Consider the following 18101-nt stretch of genomic DNA (forward strand, 5'->3'; position numbering starts at 1 on the left):
ACCTTTTCTTGATGGTGTGCAGCTGTTGAACAATCCTACGGTAGTTTTGCACCTAAAAGTGTTGATAAAACATGCCACAAAGTTATATATAAATAGGAAAAAAATGTCTTACAGAGTGTGGTTGTTACAAACATTTCTTTTACCGTCTACAGTGGAACTTCAGCTATAGATATAGACTTACAGTATGGTATGTACAAGGCTGTATCTGATGCCCACGTTCCTTTGCTGATCCACTCTTTTAACGATCACTAATATTAATAAGCGCTAAGGGTTGACCTAGCGTTCCCCTACACTGTCCTACTTACAGGGTTCCAAAAGGACATGGAGTCCCATTTGGGGACGGCCAGATAGTCATGATGGTGGAGGTTCTACATTTACTACTGACCTCCAGAATTATGACCAGTGTCCACTTTTGTTTGCATGGAAATGTATTCATTCCACTTAAAAGATAAGAAGTTCAATGTACACAGAAACACATGTTATGTAAAAGCAGCTTTTGGTTTGGCTGCCCATGCACCCCACTGCACCCTTTTTTAGTAACTTTGTTTCCTAAGTGCAGAGTGTAAACCTTACCTAATTTTTGGAAGAATCACTTCAAACCAGTGTCTGACTCCATTTCATTGCTTTTTGCCAGTGAGGTTGCCCAATACAGTGGTAAGCTAAGAGGGATGGAGCGTGGCATTTTTAAAGATTAGGGAGGTAATGGCTTCAGTAGATCATCTTTTACCAATAGCATGAGCCAGGAGAGGGTTGTGTGTTAAATAGACCCTGCACTAGTTGAAACCTCAAAAAGTATGTATTGCAAAATGTATTACATTTTGAAGACACCTAATTTTCTTTAGCTTTGCTGATATTTTGGTAATTCTCCTTTTGTGTCCCAGTACGGTAACCATTTTGGGTTCTCTGAAACATTTAGGAGCCCTCTTCTTTATACAGAAGGCCCTATTCCCGACTATGTCCGCCTCTGCATAGCGTAATTTTCCCTTTAGAAATTATTTACCTACAGCAACTTTTTTTTTTTCAGGCTGAAAATTGTTGCTAAGCAATTTAACGTGGCATTTACATGCATTGTAGAAAAAGACTACTTTCGATTGTACAGTAATTTTTCTCAGAGGTCGTGTCCAGGTGATATAAAGAATTGCCAGCATGGTGGCTCCAGATTTAAATGAATCTTTCATTACCTCTTCTATTGTGAAGCATCTCTTCTCAGGAAGTACTTTCTGTGTCACATCTGCAGCTCCTTGTCTTGCCAGGTGGTCAGAAGACAAAAGCACCCCCACACTCTCCCTTCCTTTACAGGGTTCAGCCATTGAGTAATTTCCCTTGAATAAGAAAAAAAATATATGAAAGCCGTCAAATGCTTTCCTCGCAGCGTGATGAGGGACGATTGAGTTCTTTTCAGTCCCGTTAGGTAAAATTGCAGCCTTTCCTTTGCAAGTTTAATTTGATTACAAAATTCTTGCACGGCAACAAAATATCTTTGAACATGAAGTTAGTTTTGGTGAACAGCATGCTTGTCCCTTCATAAATAAACTTCTCAAGTTTATATAAATGTATCTTTTATAAAAAAGACTTTCTTGAAGGGTTCAGGTTTGTCACCTATCAAAGAATCTCATCCTTTTGTTTTTTAAGATTTTTTTTTGGAAACAACAGTGTTTTACACTGACTTTTTGTGACAAGTACGCATGTATGTGGAATATTTGTTTGATCCTGCTGAAACTAATCAGTCCTTCCAGTTTTTTAAATCTATGAAACAACACCCCTGTTGAAGAGAGGGGAAGGGATTTCATTGCCTAGCAAAAGGAAATTTGGTGGGGATGCCACCATTTCTTAGGATTTCAGAATAGCACAGCCAAAACAGAAAATTAGTAGCACATTTTTGGTAACCTAACAGGTGTTAAAGAGATAAATAATGGAGAAATGTATCATGGTGACCCTGAGATGTACTTTATGGGAAATCAACATGTTCCAAACATGAGATGATTGCAGGAGCTGTGCCCTGCTGATTTTCACCTATTCTCTACAGTCTCTATTACCAGTCACGTACAGCTGTGAATATACCGCCTAGTGCCGTACAGAATAAAGATTTGATTATTTTTCTCTAGCGCTCAGGTTCCGTGGTGATGGATAGTTCTGTGACATAACATCTTGATTAAAGAAGTCATCAAATCGCCATCGCTAAGGGCCCTGCAGCTGTGTGTCAGATATCCAATAACTGCCGATGATTAATGTTGTAAGGTAGTCGTTAGGACCGTGGCAAGAATAGATTGTTCTTTATTTATTATAAACACATTAAAATCTTTTATTGTAAATGTTCTGGCCTTTAAAATACACTCTAGTCCCAAAGTCCCCAGATATACAAGCTTTAATCCCTACCTGTACTTCCCAATTTTGGAGAAGGCTCCAAGTATGTAAGCAAATGACACACCCTTGCCATTCCCCTATTTTGCAGATCTTAAAAAAACTTTTATCCATTTTTTTTTTTTTTTTTTGAGCACCAGGTCTCTCCATTGCCTAAAATGCTATGCTACAATGAGTGTTAAATTCCAATTCCCAGTTTCAGCATACACTTACAGCCCTGCAGTGTCAATAAAAAGGTGCACTGTACATACTACATATAAAAATTACCGTATTCTGTCCTACCATGAGAGTTAACACCACATGGTGCTGCCCATTACCGTCCATAGGACCTATTAGTATAACAAAAAGCCTAATTTATTTGCTTTTGCTGAATTAGATGATGCCATAGCCTCCGTTTAATACTGGTCAAGTGATCTGGTTCCAAAGCACTGATCATGGGGTCTCTTTAAAAGGATCCTGCTCTGCAACAAGCAGAGCCAGCCAGCCAGTGGCTTTGCCTACACAGCAATTCCTCCAGACCAAGTGATCATTGTGTTGGCTCTGTCAATTGTGTTGATATTGTTTGAATCACAATTTTAGCTTAAACCACAAATAATTTTAAAGTGAACCAAAACATGTTAACAAAATTAGTTGGGGTTTCCAGATGGCACAACCAGTTTTAGAATGACATAATATGACAACAAGATAGGAGTATGGAACCTTTCCCCCCTCCCTCATTCAAAATTGTGTCCTCCGCAGCCCTTTTTAGCCAGGCGTTTTCACCCGGCACCTTTCAGCAACCACCTGATTTTTCTTTTTGGGGTGGTTTCCGCTGAGTTGGGTCACAGTTCAGGGTCTTCCACCCGCCCACAATTTTTTCCCACCCAGCTTAAAAAAATGTCTGGGTTGAGCACTGCAGAACATGTATAGGTGTGGTTCTGCAGCCTTCAAAGGGCAATGTACATAGTCATCACAGACATAGAGCATAGGAAATTATTATCTCCAAGGTTCTTCGCAGAATCAACATTTTTTTTTTCTATCGTTATATATTTAACAGACCCAAAGGAGCTAAACAGGAGAAATTCAATGTAAAGGTTTACATATTCTTTGATGGACAGTGGCTTGCACAATGTAAGGTACAGAGTAAACATGGCATGGCTCACTTAAATTTCAGCATCAGCCTTCTCTCTCCTCCTTGTCTCCAATCTTCTTGTATCATTCTGAGCTTGTTGACAGCAGCCAGTGATTGATGTAGGAGCTGGGAGCAAACAGCTGCTGATTTTATGATTACCGTTTCGTCTTTTAACCTTTCGAACATTAGAGGAATATGTATTCACACCGTCATGCTTAATGGCGTTTGATGCAGTACTTGTACCTGAACAATGATGGATTCTGCAAAAATCTCTCCATTATAGGCTTCATCTCTGTTAATACTTTACCGCCATAAATGCAACAGTTTCTTTTATACTGTAATTTTGTGTTCAAATTGCGACTCTCCTAATGCATAAGTGAGAACTTTGAGAATGTACATGGGCTATGGCAAGTGGGAGATTTTGTGCTGGCTATCTTTGATGGGTTTGGTGTGAATACTGTCTATATGCCTAAAAAAAGCATTGCGTTAATCAGAACCAAGGGTATATATACAATAAAAAACGGTTCTAAACCAGTTCACTATAGACCGGATCACTATATTGGGTATATAATTGAATAGAAGGAGGTGTCAATCAGTTGTTAAACATCGTAGAAGACTTAAGAAGCCACTGGAGAGGTTAGAAATGCACAGATCCACAATATAGATGAAGTAGATGCAGGGAGATTCTTGCACTGCAGGTCCTGAGGTACAGGTCCTCTCCCGCAGGGGGAACCCTAAATTAGCATAGCAGTGATATCACTAAATGTTCTCCAAATCTTAAAAATATAGCACATCGAATCTCATGGTATAGATTTGTATCTAGGCACAGAAAGTGCACTTTTTCAGTAGAAATTCAGGACAGATGATAGATTTTTTTAGGGTACAATTACCATTTCGGGGTGAATCCTAAAGGGTAAAGAAACTTCATTTCTTCTGGGCCACTTGTTTAAAGCAGATCTGAACTTAACTAATAATGAATTTGGATGAGACAGGTTGTTTATTGCAGAAGGGCAAGCAATGTCCCGTAACATAAGCCACCATCCTCATCCGAAACTCTTTTGTATTCCATCTTGTTTGACCAATCCAGATTGATGTATCTTCCATGCATGCTCATGAAAAGGCATGAAAGTATTGCAAACAAGCAGGTATGTTTATCTTATTACAAAAAAGACATTGCCTTTCCTTACTGCAATAATGAACCCGCCTGCCCAATTATTTCTTATTCAAGTTTTGCTTTGTAATAAATTACGTTATCACTGTCTCAGGATGCAGAGGACTTCTTTCTTCACCTTGACTTTCCTAAAACATTCTTGTTTTAGGTTAGTGCCTTTGAAATTACTGAACCAGAATATCAGCATTACATCTAAGCAACTAGCATTTCCTTAAGCACTGTAAGGTATTGCAGGCCCTGTATTTTTCTGTTTTACTTTAAGGAACGTAGGTTAGTCATATTTAAGGGTGTTCAGTTTCTATGACGGTCACAGAAAACAGTTGCCACTTTTGTTTGTAGAAAAGTAACTGATGTGACATTGTTCTTTTATAGGATTCATTATTTGCACGTGTGACACCTGCTTAGTCCTATAGACATGTAAAGCTCTTTGTAGACCTATATTACTCTTACATGCTTCTAGTTTTTGAAAAAAACTGAAATCCAAGCAGATATAAAAGATCAAATTTAATGTAACGATCTAATAAATAATGAATGAATAAACTAATAATGAATAAACTAATAATGAATGAATAATGAATAAACTAATAACTGATTTTTAAATGTAAGCAGTGAATTTCACTTTATAAATGGCCTCTTCCTGTTTCTGTACAGCAGAACTTATAGTAGGAGTGGGAGAAGAGGCACAACAGAGAGAGAAGAGTGACAAAGAGATGAGCTCATCATTCTGCTAGTCTGTTCAATCACAGGAACAAGACTTGTGTTAGTTTTTATTATAACTAATTTTTTTTAAAGCATTAATATAATATGCCACACTTCACAGGGTCATAATGCTAACTGTCCTCAAGCCAAACCAATACAACCAACCACCACAGTCTAATGGCAGTTTGGGGGAAGGCAATAAATCTATTAGACCAGGCTTTTGACCCTGGTGCCCTGGTGCAGCATGGCAGGAGTGATAACCATTGAGCCACCATAATGCCCTGCAGCAAAAGTCAGATATTGTTTCCTCCTAATAATATTCCTAGAGCAATTTGAGAATACCTAGCTCTTTTTTTGCAAAAGCATCTGCTGTTTATGACCTCTCCGCTCCTCATTGCTCATAACCTGTGGTGGATCTCAAAATTGTAACTGAGCACTCCCCACCTCTGCTTCCAGAGTTACCGTATATAGATGTCAAAGGTGGGAAGGTGCACAGACATATAATGACTTCTGCCGAGTCAGCTTTTATCAGGGCAAGATGAGCAACAATTCAGAGTTTTTATAATATTGCTTACAATTATAACACTGGTCCTCCTGGCTTCATATCCAAAATTTTTATAGATTATATTTCAAATTTAAGAATCTAGGCAGATATAAAGGACATAACACAACTCTATAATCATTGATAAATCTCATTTTTATTGCAAGCAGTGCAAGTACCTACATTTGACTTGGTATTAGACCAGTCCTAGTACAAAAGTGCTGGAATGTAGTAGAATGGAACAATACAAGGAGCCAATAAATTCAAGTGCTGAAAAAAGTGATAAGGAAATGAGCTAATCAGTGTCCTTCTTATCATTTTATTGGTCACAAGGATGGAGAGATAAGGAGACCTGTAAGAAAACATGGAACTGTAGCAGATCCAGTCTCTGTACTGTGTGGTAGAACTGTGAAAAACTGCTTGAAGAAGCTATTCGAACAAGTATTGCATTTTGGATGAAACTCAGAAACATCCTTCAACATATTCGAATAAGTACAGTTTAATGGAAAAAAAAACAGTACTAGCTATACATTGGTCTTGATAAATGTGAATATTCACATATTCAACCATCTGTTTTTAGGAACTGGTGAAACATTTCTGTTTAGGGCACAGTACTTCTTGAAGGGGTTTACATGGTGCTGTATGGGGGGTTAGACAGATTTTGTAGTGAGAAAGCTGTGCAGGAAGCAGCGTGCTCCCAGCCATTGAACTTTAGCGTTTTTTCTGTCTGAAAAGAACATTGTCTGACACATCTGGCGGCATGACACAGGTGGCTCGCCTGGGCCTTCCAGCGCTCACTGCAGAAAAGTGTTTTCAGTGAAAGAAACATGAAACTCAGAATTTCAAATTGGGTTGTTGCATTCTGCATAGGACATGGTTTACAACATGTACATGTGTATAATAAAGTACAGTGGTACCTTGGTATAAGTCCTTAATCCGATTTGTAGTATTACAATTTCTAGTAGTAAGTTTGCTAATGTCAGAACATCTGGCTTAATGTATCTTTATCTGAATTTTATATCAATACTTCATCAGGTTCTAATATTTGTAGGATTCATCCAGTTCTTCAAACCTATGCAGTGTAGCTTTCTCTCTCTCTGCATGTCACCAATCACATTCAGACTGCAAGGGTAGGATTGAATCTGGTTGTTGGCTTTTAAAATATATCTTATTCTCTTTCTTTAATATACTAAGATTTCTATATGATAGAGTCAACTGGGGCAAGATGTAAGAGTAGTAGTTGGCCACATTCAACTCAGCAGTATGTTCTACTAAGACAACCAAAGGGTTGAAGATGCTACTTGGGTGAATAATGATACAGATGACAGCAACCCACGACTGGTATGAATTTGAAGTCTTTCCAGAGTAAACTACAACTTAACGTACTTTATGGCTGCACAAGCACCAATTGGTACGTATGGCATCAATGTCCAAGAAGTAGAAGATGATTTAGGATGGTACCTGAAGAAAAATTATGCTATTGAAAAGATGTCCCCAATCAGATTCAAACTTCAGTAGTAGTATTGAGTCTGATTGTTGGTTTTTAAATTTAACTATTTTTTTTTAGGATTCCTGTATGGTAGACACAGCTAGAACGTAGGAGTGGTGGTTGGCCACATTCAATGGGACTTGTCCAGTATTGTTCCACTAACGCAACCCTTATAACCCTACTACGCTGTTTCCAAAATAAAATAAATTTTATGGCTTCACCAGTACCAAGGGTTAAATGATTTCTCAGTCCAAGAAGGTAGTCCAATAAGGCACCCAAGTCCAGGAAGATAGCTCACTTGGAATGATGCCTGAGCAAAACAATGCCATTGAAAGAACAGGAAGAAGTCATCAAATAAATGCTCTGTTAATATACAGTATATGTTTTCTCCATAGACAGGAACTGACAGCCTGAATTGAGAGAAGATCTGCACATAGCATCAGATCCTGCCAGTTGCTGTTGAAGAGAACAAGTGATGGGATATGTTATGAAGTCTAGTTACTGGGTTTTCTTGCTGGCGCTAGCAGGCAAATCTACCATTGTAATCAGAATACCCAGCTTTCATTTCTCTGCCAATGAGCAGAAAGTGATGGGACCTTTAACAGATGGCTGTAATACTGATGTGTTTCACGGCTTTTAGAATGATAGCGATTATCGTTACAATCACTGTGATACGGACTGCCAATACAACCCATACTGGACACCAACATGTGTAGATGTGCTACAGAACTAAACAAAATAGAATGTGTATATGGGCAACCCTGGTCATGGAGTGGATCCAATGCTAAATTTAGGAGTGTGTAATAGCAAAGATAACGCACATCCCAGCTAAAATCAAAGAATGAGAAAGAACGTCAAAGATGCTCATTAAAATAATATGGCAGCGTTGCGGTAATTGCAAATTTGCCAATGGATTTGTAAATCTTATTTTCACTTTCCAGGACCTTTCTGTAATTTTATTTCTTTTAAAGGATGATTGGTAATAAAACTCTATTATGTTATAATCCAGAAGACAATACATTGCACAGCTACGTTGTTGGTATGTCATTAGGAGCCTGAATGTCAAGCCTGCAGTAGCAAAGATGAACGCATGCAATAATCAGCGCCATTGTAAACCTCGAATCTTTTTCATATAAATTACAATATGCTCAGTGGCTTATTCAAGACCCCCACTGGGATTTTTAAAAGCTTTCCAAAATAACAAATACGTATCATATCATGGCGAAATAGCCCATTTGGGATTCATTGAACATGGCTTTTTGAGTGACCAATAAAATTTGTGTTAATGGAGGTCAGAGGCTTTGGCCGCTGAACATTGAAGGAAACGTTCCAGTTGGACAAAATCGACAGTAAATGTATTTAATATTATCTTATGTGTTTTTCCTGCATTTTATGGGAGCTTTTGAAAAATAAATATTTTGTTCTCTAGTGCTCTATGAATTTGGTGGCGCCTTTTGATCTAGATGTGTTGGATTGACATACGTTCTCTGCAACGATTAGCTGTGTTCTCATCACTTCTGGGGAAACGATTTTCTGACAAATTTTACATCCAAAATCAAAAAGTATAACAAAGTCATAGCAATCTTTTTTTACTTAAAAGTTGTGTCTCAGCAAATATTATGTACACACACATGCTATGTATATGTACTACCACCACTACATTACACTTTGTAATAGTCTATAGGCATTTCCAAAGGGCATGGTTATTTTGACCAAGAAAATAACCTCTCGCTTGTCTTGTAAAAACTGCTTCTTCCTGCTTTCTTGTGAGTCTAGAAGCCTAGGCATGGAATATCACATGGTCAGCAGCTAGCAGATGCATTTGTGGGTGCTTTGTGTTGTTTCATGTTCATTTTGCATCATTACATCTGTTTAAAGACATTTTCAATTGTAATGTTCTCTTGATAAATATATATTAACAGTTCAGTTTGTGTACATTTTTGAATATGTTACTGGCTATGATATTCTTCATGAATACACGAGGCATGTGATTGTGTTGGCAGATTGTGACCATTGTATATGAATGTGCACCATTATAATTACAAGTGAGGATAATAAATTACCATATAAACATGAAAGCTACAGATTGAGCATAGTATATCTACCCTGGTGAAGTAGCAGATACAGGTAATAAGTATAATGTTTTGTGCAATAGCAGATAACATCTTTGATGTACTCCTATTCAAAGTACTGGTCGGATGCATGTTAGATTCTATCTATGGCAGGTTTGTATATGAACGGATGATTTATTCTTATATAAACAATTGTTTGGATCTTCTTATTGGATTGCTTCATACCTGCAGGTTACATTTATTGCCAAAGATCCATAGGATTTACAAGTTTATTAATGTTGTGTTTTAACTCATCACAGAAGGGTTAAATATACACCAATATTGAGTGATCTATTAACAGCTGTGTATATTTTGGAAACTTTAAATATAAGGTCAATTATTACTAGTGGAGAGAACAATTTATCCAACTTTAGTCATACTTTTTGGATAAGATGGGAGTAAGGAGCAAAGAGCCTCGGAGAGAGGTACAAAGCAACCAATGAAAGCGTTCTGATCTGAATTTGATGGGGTTCCCACTGAAATATGAATGATATTGGTACAAGGCTGTAAAATCATTCATTTTCCCTGATCAAAAATAAATAACCCTGATAACAACTCCTTATGATTAAGGAAAGTAAGACAAAACAATGAACACCTGAAAGCTAACCAAGAATAGATGTAGAATTGGAATCCAATCTAGGGATTCGCTTGTGATGTTGTTGTGCAGTGAGGTGATTTGCTTTTGTTTGGGATTCATCTGTATATACATAAGAAAGATTCCCCCTTGGTAACTGGTGCCACCTATGACATGAGCTCAGTGCTCAACCCAGAAATTTTTTTAAGCCGGGTGGGAAGAAATTGTAGGCGGGTGGCAGCACCTGTATTTTGACCAAACGCTTCAGTAACCACTCAAAAACAGCCAAGTGGGTGCTAAAAAGTGCTGGGTGGTGCGCCCAGCTAATTGGGCCTGGGGAGAACCCTGGCAAGCTATAATCTTTTTGATGGGAGAGATTCTAACCAAAAAGAAAAAACTTTTAGGTAACATCTACCTAAGTGGTCATTATTTGGTTTTGAGTCCCTCAGTACACCTATAACTGGAAGCATGGTTGTGGTGTGTCTTTTGCCTTCATATGTTTCGACTCAGTTCCTGAAGGTTGAGCAAGAATGAGGTAGGAACAAGGCAACAGAATGGAAGTTTGTGTGTTTAATTTTTCAGATTTCAAGACAGAAATTCTTGTTGCTTGTTTTAAAATATTGCAATGACCTTCATATAAAATAACTTCCAATTCTAGAGCTGCCTGTGCATTTAAGTCTACTTTGCAGTACCACAAGCATGAGATTGCTGTCAATCCAGCTGGAAAGCGACACGTTTTAGGTAGTTGCAATATCATGTTCATCCAGGTGCGGACAGGTTCTGTAAACACCAGCACCATATTCCTCATTTGTTAGCTGCCCATCTGTTATTTCACCTTTCATTTTCCCAAAATGATCAAGACTCCACTTGCCTCTGTAGTAAGGGTCTACAAATATCCTGGTCAGGTCTTCCCCGTCACTTACACTTGTGGCAGGAAACATTCTAGATGTCTGTTCCAGAGTATCAGATTACTTGCTGCAGATCAAATAGTCAGTGAGTGAGTTTTTAGCAGTTTGTTGACATATACATGTGGTGTGTTTTTGCTTCATTTCCATCTGAAAGTGGCCACCCACCTTACATTAGACCCGATCTCAATTTCTAAAAGCCCAAAGGGCAAAAAGCCCCGGTGTTAAGTTTACCTTTTTCTGACATTTGATGTTCCTGTTTTGAGATGTTTGTTGAAAGTAAAAAATGATTGTTTGTGAATGTGATATTTGTTCTGGTAGATGAAATAAGGCAGCTGAGAAAGTTCATGCAACCCAGAAGAATTTGGGAACTTTGTGGTGTCTGTTGGGTGGCATAGCTTTCATAAATGTCTTTTTGTGGCCAAGTTCTTGATTTCAGTATTGAGTCACTGATGCAGAACAAATATATTGGATAGAGGTTCTGACTTTGACTACATGCTTGTTTTGTTTGTTGCTCTCTAGCTCAGCCTTTCCTAAACTTTTTACACCAGAGGAACCTTTAAAACAATGCTCAAATCTGACCCCGGGACTTACACCTTTATTTACAACCTATAAAAAGCAGATTTAAAAAATTTAGTTTAAAATCAAGTTTAAATAATAATTAATACATGTATATACTCATTAAAATTACTTTAATGCATGTAATTTAGGTATCCAAGTTTAACTTTGTATCAGGTTCTTCTACAGCAAAATTTTGACTTGTGCTTGGCAGCAGTGAACGCCAATCAGGTGTTCTGCATACACATGTGTTGGCAAGGAACATGGGAGAAAACAGTAAAGCTATGCACACACGTCAGATGATTCTCACCCAATACAAATGGTCTACAGCAGTCCTCCAACGTTATTCATCAATCGGCCACTATTTACTTCTATGTAGAAGAGCACAGCAGGGTGCCACTCGCTCTTCTTCCTCCCTCCCCTCTCTATTGAACAGAATGGTGCTGTGTGTACAACACTCGTTCTTTTATTTGTCACTGATAGCGAACAAGAAAGGTCGTTTCGGGCAACAATCCTCTGACGTCCAATGGGTTAAGTTGTAAATTAGGGTTGACCCATCTATATTACGTAATGCCACCAGTCTGACTGTTCTAAATTATGTAAATCTCAAGAATAAATGGGCAGAAATACAAATACAGGTCCACTGATCACATGTATGTAATTTTATTCTTGTGTGTACTGTTTTGGCTGGAGGTATGCGTCTTAATATTCTCTTTTCTGTGGCTGAACCCTATTCTAGATGCCACCATTGGCCAACTCCTGGAAAGATTTCTAGTTGTAGAAGGAATCTTGTTGATGGGAGTCATGCAGAACATTTTTCATCCTTGTCGGCAGACTCACCGGCAGTACTAGGTGTCAATGTGGTGTGACGCATCCATCTGCCTCTCAGCAGGTCATCACATAACACGGCACTGTTGGCTGAACCTGCAGTTGTCACTGTAGTAGGCAGTGCTAATGTTATCCGTCATAATTTTGCCAGCAGTGATGTTCACAGCTTCATCCAGTTGCTGTGCAGTCATGTGATACTGTTGCTAGGAAGCAAATAAGACTATGGTGTGCGTCGCATCTCACCACCGTCTTGTATAGTCAAGGAGGCCGTGTTTAGATTTTCTTGTGTTCTTTGCTTCCCAGTTTGTAGTATAGCAGATTGCAATGCGATCTAAGCACTGTGGGGCGATGTTAAAGGCTTTTTATTAGTGGTGGTGTAAACCCTGGTTACATTAATCTTTACTTACTGGGTAAACAGATTAATTTTTAGTCTTTTTCTATGCTTTATGCAATGGATTATGGTTGTTTTTTTGCTTGTAGGTGTGTAAAAGGACCGATATGAAGTGTATGTAGAGCTAAAACTTTTTAGGGAAAAATAAGAACCCATCAGTATAGAATTTTGTACATGGTACAAGTACAGAAAACTAATAATGTGCCAAATATATAGTGTGCACTTAACTTAGTGTACCCCTACCCCATCTCCAACAATTGTAAATAGGAAAATAGAATGTGAATGTATCTGCTTGGAAGATTTCTGGCAGAATAAAAAGATATTTTTCAATTTTTTGAACAGTTTTAGCAAAACACTTTCAAGGGTATGTTTATCATATAAAAAACTCAGAAGGCTATTGTGCAGGCTTACATACACTTTAGACGTGATTTAATAAAGCTCTCCAAGACCGGAGAAGATTGCCTATCATTGATGGATTTGGGTGATCAAACCTAGAAAAGATTTCTTAAATAGCGTTTGTGGCAAATGTTTATTTCCTGGACCATATCCATCGCTTGATCACCCCAGTTCACCCATGATAGTCTTGGAGAGCGTGAATAAATTATGCCTATTATGTGTAGTTCCCCTATGGGGTTAGTACGGTAGGTAGTGAGTAGAAACTTAAAATGATTGCTTTCTGCCCAGTAGTCAGTGTTGATATATATTTGTATGATCAAAAATCGGTTGCTAATTTTTGCAGGACAGGCATTCATTTTGTCCCATACCCTTCTGTGTACTTGAAAATGCCCACAAGCTAGGGGCAGCATACCTATTGCTAAGGCAAGAAGCTTATTTTTATGGTTTTATATCTCCGGAAACTCACAATTTTTCCAGAAATCTTTGCAGTTGTGTAGTAGATTCCACAAGGCTTTTTTTTTTTTGTTGAGAATGTTCGTTCTGAAGGTGGTACAGCCTGTGTTCAGATAGTAGCTGGACTCTGAGGACGGGCAGAAACTAATATCTAAATATGTATAAACAAGATGTGATGATTAGGTGTTGTAAACCTTGTCGGTGATCCCAAAGTGTATTTTAATTATACCCGTAATCATAATTAGACTATGAATAAGAATGTTCAGTTAAACAAAGATAAATAAAAATGGATGCATTTTGCTAGGATTTGCTAGAAGAGTAAAACCTGCCATTAGTCAGGTCTTTTAAAATGGTACTTTAGTTAAAAGGCTGATAATATTGATTTGTTTTATGATTTTCGGAAGTCTTTGTCAATAGAAAAATCTTTTTGCTACTGTAGTGTCTCCAGGTGCCCTGTGGTTGTCAGATCAATGGCTTGTCATCTAAGGACTTTGGCACCAGTTCTCAAAAACTGGTACTGTACTTCAGTGGGGTTTTTTAAAGGTTTAGGAAGTACTCCTGTTGTTTATAGTAAATTCCAAATAATAGTCTACAGATTATCAAATAAAATATAAACTACTTTTACTGGTTTCTCCCACTGACTTCCACATTGGTACAGAATGCAGTGTGACATAAAGGTCAGCAGGAGGAAATAGTGACCATAGGGGGGAACCTATTGGCTTGGAACAGGTTAAGCTGCAGACTTGCAGAAGAATAAATTGTAATGATTTATTTTCAAGGCAGGTTCTCTTTGGTGACCAGTTGGGAGGTAAACTGTTTAACTAAAGACATACAAGACCCTGACACTGGCACAGCTAAACTAAATATTTTAAAAATTTACATGCACAATGTTATTGATTAACAATGTGCCTCTGAACTTTCCAGCGGAGTTCTGAGATTCCCTAGCACAACCACATTTTGTCTTGTATTGCATAGTCCTCTTTTCTTCTAGAAGTATCTTCTCACTCTCTGTTCCAGCTCCTCCAGCCTTCACCTCTCTGCACAAACCTTTATGGAATGCAGCATAATGGAATACTATATAGTGTCACTTTAGCATATCTCCTAACAATTTGAAGTTGGGGAAGAGGTTCGCTTTTTAGCCTGAAGCATGTAGGGAAATGACAAACCTCACCATGCCTCCATTATTTGGAACATAAAAAATAAAGATGATTGGTTTAATTGACAAGTGCTTTTTCCACAATCATGCTTCCTTTATTTTAGCATTGTAGAATAACAAATAGAATAATTTTGAACCTGGATGAAAAGTTTAGTTCAGAAATACACTTTTTTGTAGTTAAATAACTTAATATTTTTAATAAACGTGTATAGACCCAACCAGGAACACACGAGGGCTCTGAAAAGACAGTCTCCAAAAATCGAGACTGAGACAGTTCAGAGATGCTTTAGTGATACTTCTGAGCCTGCTGGGGCTACTGGCATCTTATCCAAAATAGTGATGCCTAGCAGAAGTCAGACATTTAGCTTTTATAGGTAATTAACATGTCTAGAATATTTTGTTTTTTATTTATTTTAAATGTACATGGTTTATTGTCGACTGGTAACAAAACTGATTTGTAGACGCTTTTATACTGTTATCCAGTTGCTATCAAGCTGGGAGTCTTCCTCTGTCATTGCCTACTTTGCAAAAGACCGTCTGTTCTCTGTGTGTATCTATGCCAAGACTACCAGTTCACAAAGAGCCCAAACATTTTCAAGTCTGATCATGGGACTTGGCCAAGAATGATATGAAAATGTAAATGATGCCCCTCTGACACCTTTCACATCTTTCCACCTTCAAGTAAAGTACCCCAGACTAAGTTATAATTTGCATTTGAACTGGAAAAGGTAAAGTCATGAGGACCATAGGAAAATCCCTACAAGTTCCCAATGCAAAGTAATTTTTTTAAAAATTATAAATTGCCCAAAACTTTAAACTTCAATTGTTGCTTGTGATTAGAAAAAAAGATCCCTTTGTATGCAAAGTATATTTTGCTTTGAAAGCAAACATTGTGGGTTTGTTTTAAGTGGCGCCTGTAATCATTGTACACATCCAGACGGCTTAGAGAAACTCTTTGATGCGCCCATCTGCTGAGCCTGTGTCCAGCTTGTTACTCTATTCAGGAGTCTGCTTGTGTAAAATAAGGGAGGGTTTGGTGGTTGACTTCACACCTCCTCCTTCCCTCCTCTTGTCTCTTCCTAATGGTACTTTAAATACTATCTCAGACTCAGAGCAGTTATTAACAGAATGAGCGCATGATACTTTATAAGATAATGTGGACGAAAGAAGAGATAAGATGCAGTGCTACAGTGATAACTCATGAAATCCTTGCAACCCCCACTATTACCATTTGTGCTGGACCAGCCCTGGACCAACTATCTGATGATCATGCATAGAACTGCCTACAAATGCTTTATGGTGGCTGAATGTGCACTCATTTGCATGTTTGTGCCCGTATAGTAGGGACAACAATAATTGTTTTAAAGGTTTATTCTTTCTAGTCAACTTTTCCCTGGAAAAATAAGCTAAGGAGGCTTCATTCAAGGTCATTCAGACACCTACAAACATGGGAATGGTCATTTAGCTTGCCAGGATCCTGCAACTTTTCTTATATCTGTGTAGACACGTAAAGAGAAGTTTCACCCCTCTAAAATAAACCTCAAATTATGGCAGCTGTGAATAGAAAGTTACCTTTAGCTGTAGCTTGTCTATCTTGCAAGCCAGTGACCTAGAACAAACATCTGGTGATGTCCAGAAAGTCTGAACATCTGTTCTGTATCCTGGCTAAGGTTTGCAAGTTAGCTGGTGTAGCCTGGCTCATGATCACTCTAATGGAGCCAGATTCTCAAAATATTCTTCTGTTGCATATTAAAAAGAACCCTCTGAAAGAGTGTTAGACCTTCATTAAAATTGGGCTTGACTGCTTATCATGAGAGAAGGGAAGATCCTGAGAGACCTGAGATATAGTGGTAGTGGCAGTGATTCAAATTGACATTCAAATAACATAGGATTCTGGGTGGTTGTCATTAGAAGTTTGCTTCTTATCAATCGCTTTCAAATGGGCAGTAATTTCCACCTTCCTTCAAGCAGCCAGGACAAATCTAATTGTTGTTCTTCACCTTCATGGGACTTTTTCCAAACAAGCCTTACTATCATCCTTGTCAAATGTCGAAGGGTGTTAGATTTCTCATCACTTGCACTCAAGACCATATCCAAGCAGTGTGTCACGGGGTTGAAGCTAGTGTTCTCTAGCTGAGGGCAATATCACTGGAGAGTGTTGCAGGAAGCCGACAGCTGGTGCCTTTGTCCCCTCCCTGTGGTTGTCTGTCCTAGAACAGATGTTGTTTCATCTGAGCCCACATTCTCTGACTCCATATGACTGTGTATGCTGACCATGTTTTTAGCATGTAGGGGTCTTGAAATAATCAAATAATAGCACTCTATAAACAATTCAAAAGCAGTTGCACAACTGTCTAACCATGCTTGAGGCTCAATTCTCTAAGCCTTAACGTCAAGATAAGGTTTGCTAATTTTTGTCTTGTTACTGAAATATTCAGGTTTTTTTTGATGTGGTCACAAAATAGCTATTTTTTGAAAATTTAAGATCCTCATCCTGGCATTAAAGCTTTGTGAATTGAGACTAACATAAAACAATTGTCAGCAATACCAGCAAACATCAAAACGTTGGCCGATTAAGCTGAGATAAGCCGATGCCAGGGACGAGTTGGCAGCTGGAGATTGATTCAGGAGGGAACAAATATATGTACAATCAAGAAATTGATCAATCAGAACTTAGGCTAGTCGTGTAAAGACCAATTTTTTTTAGGAGGGCACGGTGAATTTTGTAAAATTGCATTTAGTAGCTGATAAATTGTTTGTATCCTGTACACATTTTCTAAGAAATAATTGCTTTTGTCAAAATGGTGGTAACATTGGTTCCAGTGGTTATATGGCACCTCTGCAGTCTTCAAGATGATATAAAGTTTATGATAAGGAAAAATTAAAAAATTCTACCTTCATGAAAAACCTTGTTCTTTCACATGACAACACAATATATTAGTTTATTCTATTTCTGAGTTCCAAATCATGTGTTGTCAGCTCTACCTTATCCATTTCAGATACATTACAAGGAACACAAACCTCCTCTCATCTCTCCCTCATCACCATAAACCCATGCTTGTTCTTAAGTGTACAGGAAGTTATCAGCTCAAAAGATTTCTGGCAGAATCAGCCGGTATTTACTGATTTAACAAATTTCTTCCAATGGTATATTTAGCAGAGCCAAAAGTGATCAAATTCCAGTAATTTGTTTTTAGGGTTTACATACTCTTTAAGGTGCCAAGCCCAATTTTTTGCTGCATGATATACCATGTTTCCTGATTCCATACTATTATCAAGCCAAGACTACCCCAGCTATTATGACTACTCTAATTCCTGTACTTGAAGAGACCTGTCCTTTACCTTTCTGCCTCTTGT

General features: G+C 38.0%; 1 protein-coding gene across 6 annotated transcripts in view; it reads left to right on the plus strand.

Moving 5' to 3' along the window:
* MAGI1 (membrane associated guanylate kinase, WW and PDZ domain containing 1) overlaps positions 1–18101 on the plus strand; it is a 319996-nt gene that overhangs the window by 205230 nt on the left and 96665 nt on the right. The window lies entirely within an intron of this gene.

Source organism: Pyxicephalus adspersus, chromosome 8, assembly GCF_032062135.1.
Source record: "Pyxicephalus adspersus chromosome 8, UCB_Pads_2.0, whole genome shotgun sequence".
In the NCBI taxonomy this organism is placed as follows: Eukaryota; Metazoa; Chordata; class Amphibia; order Anura; family Pyxicephalidae; genus Pyxicephalus; species Pyxicephalus adspersus.